Source organism: Ascaphus truei, chromosome 5, assembly GCF_040206685.1.
Source record: "Ascaphus truei isolate aAscTru1 chromosome 5, aAscTru1.hap1, whole genome shotgun sequence".
Classification (NCBI taxonomy): domain Eukaryota; kingdom Metazoa; phylum Chordata; class Amphibia; order Anura; family Ascaphidae; genus Ascaphus; species Ascaphus truei.
In genome coordinates, this window is record NC_134487.1 from 112,661,943 (window position 1) to 112,668,121 (window position 6,179).

Consider the following 6,179-nt stretch of genomic DNA (forward strand, 5'->3'; position numbering starts at 1 on the left):
ACCTCTAGAACCTTCTGCGAAAGGACACAGGTGTATTCTTGTAATAGTTGACTATGCAACAAGATACAGTAGAGGCAGCGATTATTCTAACAAAATCCAGTGGCAATTCCCCAAAAGACCCAGGTACACCCAGGTACATTCTGAATACATTTCCTTAAACTAGCCCCAGCATTTTTGCATTGATTAATGGCCTATCAGATTAACAGCAGGGGTCCCTGGCAGTCCCATTCAAACTGAATTGGAATGCTAGGGATCCCTGCTGTGTTAATCCTATGGGTCGTTAGTCAATGCAGAAATGCCTTAAACGTGCCTCAAACTAGCCCAGAACATACCCAGCACATACCCTGAATGTAACCCGGCTAGTTTAAGGCAAATGTTAGAATAAGCGTTGCCTCTACTGTATCATGAGGCATTCCCCCTGAGAACAGCAATGGCGAAGCAAGTAGTCAACAAGTTGTTGGAGCTGTTCTCACGGGTTGGACTTCCCCAGGTTATGTTGACAGACCAAGGTACAAATTTATGGCTAAACTGATTCAGGATGTCTTAAAATTACCACAGGTCAAGTCTGTTCGGACATCGGTTTTACCATCTACAGACTGACGGATTGGTGGAAAGATTTAACCGAACGCTAAAAGGAATGCTGAGGAAATTTGTAGATTCAGAGAAGAGAGCCTCTCTTTGCAGTGCGGGAAGTTCCCCAGGCTTTCACGGGATTCTCTCCATTTGAACTGCTGTATGGCCGCCAACCCCGGGGTATCCTAGACCTCCTAAAGGAGTCCTGGGAGGAACAGCGGTCCCCTTCTAAGAATACCCTGCAATATGTATTGGACCTTAGGAAGCATCTAGATGTGGTCGGGCATTTTGCTAGTGAGAATCTTAGATCAGCCCAGGACAGTCAGGGGAGACATTACAATCAAAATGCTCGTATGAGAGTGTTTCACCCAGGAGATAAGTGATGTTGTTGTTACCCAGTTGTGAGAGCAAACTCCTAGCCATTCGAAGTACTCCGCCGCATGGGTGTGGATTACGAGATCGCTCCACCAGGGTCCAGGAAGGGTAAACAAATTAACCATGTGAACTTGCTGAAACCCTGGAAGATGCAGCGGTCTCTATTCATCCAAGAGAACCCGCGTGTGTGGTTGCATGTACCCTGCAACAACACCCCTGGTCCCAATAAGCAGGCTATTCAAGTTTAACCCCTTCATTCCCTTAACGGATAGCCGCTAATGCAATGAAGCTGTTATTTTAATTTGAAAACTAGTGTGCAGGAGCAGGGGTCTCTGGAGCAGAAACGCATTAATTTCAGGACCCCCTCCAAGATACAAGCCCCTTTATGGGGTGCTGGTATCCCCATGCCATTTTTAAATGTCCCACAGCACGTGACCTGGACATTTAAATGCATAGGAGATCTCAGGAAGCAGGCGGTCCCCGGGCTTGAAATAAATGCGGTTTTGCTTCGGAGACCCCCTGCTCACGCACACTAGTATTACAATTGTTCTAAAGACACTGCGATCGCTTGCAAGATATGTGCAGGGAGAGAAAGGCTCTCTTTGTGCAGTTCTGCAGCCAGATTGTATGGGGGATGACTAAGTGAGGCTGAGATCTCATCGCTGCTGTCCCATACGGTATTGGCATTTTCCCGCTCCATGGTTTGAGAGGGTTTCTGATTCTTTCTGAATACCATGATAACGCCACTGACAAACTATTCGGCGAGACAATACCAAACCTTGCGAGATAGCAGCAAACTCATTGAGGCTACTAGAATAAGCCCCTAAGTCAGTGGTGGGATTCAAAATGTTTAACAACAGGTTCTCTCTCACGGAGGGGGTGGGGAGAAGAGGGGGGTGGAGAAGAGGGTGGGTGGAGAGAGAGAGATGTGGGTGAAGACAGAGATGAGGGAGAGAGAGAGAGAGACGGGGGAGAGAGAAAGAGAGAGAGATGGGGGAGAGAGAGACGGGGAGAGAGAGATGGGGAGAGAGACGGGAAGAGAGAGAGACAGGGAGAGAGAGAGACGGGGAGAGAGAGAGAGATGGGGGAGAGAGAGAGATGGGGAGAGAGAGGGAGACGGGGGAGAGAGAGAGATGGGGGGAGAGAGAGAGACGGGGGAGAGAGAGAGAGACGGGGGAGAAACGGGGGAGAGAGAGAGAGATGGGAGAGAGAGAGATGGGGAGAGAGAGATGGGGGAGAGAGAGAGATGGGGGAGAGAGAGAGATGGGAAGAGAGAGAGAGATGGGGACAGAGAGAGAGACGGGGAGAGAGAGAGAGACGGGGAAAGAGAGAGAGAAGGGGAGAGATAGAGAGAAGGGGAGAGAGAGAGAAGGGGGAGAGAGAGAGAGAATGGGGGAGAGAGAGAGAAGGGGGAGAAAGAGAGAGAGAGAGACAGGGGGTTAGAAAGAGATAGACGGGGGGAAGAGAGACAGGGGGAAGAGAGAGACCAAGGGGGGGGGAAGAGAGACACCAGGGGGGGGGGGTAGAGAGACCAGGGGGAACCAGTGCAAATAAGTGCAACCTGCAACCAGTGCAATAACAAATGGATACATGCAAACTACACAAGCAGGCAAACTGCACAGGACACAGACACAGACAGGCCACACACAGAACACAGCCCCCTTCACATCTCCCCCAGCCCCCCATCACATCTCCCTCAGCCCCCGCTCACACCTCCCCCACCCCCCTCACATCTCCCAGAGGCCCCCTCACACCTCCCCAGCCCCCCTCAAATCTCACCCAGACACATCTCACATAGCAACCTCACATCTCTCCCAGACCCCCCACATCTCTCCCAGACACATCTCACATAGCCCCCTCACATCTCCCCCAGCCCCCCTCACATCTCTTCCAGACCCCCCTCACATCTCTTCCAGTGTCATAACAGCCAGCATCATGTCACCCTTTCCTTTTTTTTAAATTGCCATATAGTGGCATGTGCATGTGCAATAAATGCTCCTCCCTGACCAGCCTAAAGGCAAACATTTACTGTCCAGATGCATTTAGCATGATTTTATTCAGTATGCTTAGTGAAAAAACAATGAAACAGCTATTGTTCCTACTTTCACAGGTAAGACGTAGGCAACATTTATATATGTATGTATGTCTTTATTTATATGGCCCCATTAATGCACTGTACATAGTGCTTCACCGGTGTAATACACATGACAATCTTATAAATAAGAAATAATACAAATAACAGATTATAGGAATAAGTGCTTCAGACATAAATATAACATTGTGGAAGAGGAGTCCCTGCTCAGAAGAGCTTACAATCTAATTGGTAGGAAGAACGTACAGAGAAAGTAGGAGGGCATTCTGGTAAGTGCGTCTGCAGGGGGACAAGCTTTATGTATCATATGAATAGTATTAGCCACGGTGCTACTCATATGCTTCTTTAACAAATGTGCCTTAAGGTGGGTCTTAAAGGTGGATAGAGAGGGTGCAAGGTATTGAGGGGAAGGGCATTCCAGAGGTGTGGGGCAGTCAGTGAGAAAGGTTTACGGTGGGAGAGGGCTTTAGATACAAAGGGGGTAGAGAGAAGCCATCCTTGAGCAGAACGCAAGAGACGGGATGGTGCATAGCGAGAAATTAGGACTGAGATATAAGGAGGAGTAGAAGAGTGTAAAGCTTTAAAAGTGAGGAGGAGAATTGAGAGCGAGATGCGTGATTTGATGAGAAGCCAGGAGAGTGATTTCAGCAGGGGAGACGCTGAGACAGATTTAGGGAAGAGTAGAGAGATTCTGGCAGCAGTGTTAAGTATAGATTGTAGGGGAGACAGATGAGAGGCAGGAAGCCCAAACAGTAGGAGATTACAGTAATCGAGACGGGAAAGAATGTGAGCATGAGTAAAGGTTTTAGCGGTCGATAAGCAGAGGAAAGGGCATATCTTTTTAATATTGTGGAGGGAAAAGCGACAGGATTTATATATGTTTTGAATGTGAGGGGAGAATGTGCGAGAGGAGACGACCCATTGGCAGCGTGCTTGGGCTACTGGGTGCTATAGCCGAAGTCAGGATTGGAGAGGTGCAGATCGTGGAGAGTAAGCCAAGGTCAGGGATGGAGAGATAAGAGTTTTAGTGCACACTGGCCATCAAATGTCTCCTTGGAGATCCCTCTTCAATGCTGCTCCCCGTCTCTCGTGATCAGCGGGGCTTGAGAGGACTTACACACATAACAAAAAGATTGGGGGCACAGAGAAGAAGGAAAAGAATCACTGAAAATGCATAAGTAAATTTATAAATTCATATTAAAATAACAAGTACAAAACTTACAATAAAAGTGGGATCATATGGATCCAAGTACACAGAATGGGTATATCACTCAAACGGAAGGTCCGTAGTCCAGGCAAAATCCCCCTCTCCAGATCGCATTTGGCGTGTGCTGAGGGGAAGTCCTAAACCGGCGTCCACGTGTGTACTTAGATCCATATGATCCCACTTTTATTGTAAGTTTTGTACTTGTTATTTTAATATGAATTTATACATTTACTTCTGCACTTTCAGTGATTCTTTTCCTTCTTCTCTGCACCCCCATTCTTTTTGTTCAGGGATGGAGAGATGCAGATGGTAAAACGAAGCTCGGTCAGGAAAGGAGAAGAGTGGAGTCCGATGGCAAGCAGGGTCAGGTAACAAGGCAAGGCAGAAAAGGCTGGAACAGAACAGTCTGTGGAGAGGCAGACGCACAAACAGAGATTAGGCACAGCGATGAGCCTCTGGCTCTGCTGAGTATTTACAGGAAGCTGTGATGAATCACAGCAGGAGGCGTGTCAAATCACAGCAGGAGGCGTGTCACTGAGCAGGTTCTGATAGGAAGCTCCGCTGCAGCAGGCAGGAGTGCAGAGTCTTCCTGATGATATATTTAATATGATACAGGTGTGTGCTGCATGCGCGCGTGTCGCGCGACAATGATGTCATCACGTGAATGCAACTGTTGGTAATTGTTTATTTTATTTTTACATTGTTTTGGAATAGTGTTACATGATGCACAGATTAATTGCATCATATACACACTAAAATGCAATTGTTTGATTGAAATTTGGTATATGTGTATTTGTGTAGGTTCTGTTTTTTTATGGTACATGAGAGATTATTTATTTTGCAATGAGCTGCTGGTTTCATTTTCAATTGCAATGTGCTGGTTTAGAGATTGAGATGTAATGTTTTAATTTCTGCATTTTTCTGTAATCCATAACCATTTATTTGTATATTGGTGTTTATATATATATATATATATATATATATATATATATATATTACACACTGTACAAATGAATGTGTGAAGGGTTGGTACTGGTGCAGGGTGGGTTAACCCCTTAATTACTTTGTCGGTTATTAACCGCAAAGTTGATTAAAGTGTTAACTGGCATCTCAAAGTATTTTCAATGTATTCTTTTGACAACGGAGCCCATTTGATGACCGGACTGCATCTCATAGCCAGAGGGTAAGTAGAACTCTATTTATTTACTTGATTTATGCTGTTTTATGTGTTTATTAATGGGCAAATAATCTATTATCCATATCTGGATAATAGTTATTTTGCACATTACTGTACTGTATGTGTTTTTTTTTGGGGGGGGGGGTTGTATTTATTTCTTTAAATGTAAAGGACGAGATTTATTTATTTTTAATACAGGGTTGGTTCCTTAGGTCTGTGGGGACCTCTGGAGACCACCTGAGGGCTCCCCGGACGTCCACGGGTACCAGGCTGCGGACTCACGGTGGACACCTGTGGGGAAGAACCAGGGGCCCCACATCTGTGGGGGCCCCGTGGACCCATAGGGACCACCGAAGGGCCCCCTGACCCCTGTGGGAACAACCCGAGGACCCTCAGACACCTGTGGGGCTGACCCAGGGCCCCCAAGACACCCGCGGGCCTACCCTTGGAGACCCTATTTGGGGCCCGCGGAGACCACCTGGAGGACCATGGCACCTGACAGGGACCACCTGTAGGCCTCCAGACCCTGTGTGCACCCCTTTGCTGGGCCACTGTGGGGCCTGCAGATACCCACCAGGACCACCTGGACTCCCGTGGGCCTGGGGTATTAACCCTGTATGTAAAAGAATAAACCATGTATTTATTTTGGGGGGGGCACATGGTGTGGGTTATGTATTTTTTATTAAATATAGTCCTGTTTATTGTGGGTAGCGGGGTTGGGGGAAGGGGGTATTGTCCCCTTGCCAGGGTAGGTA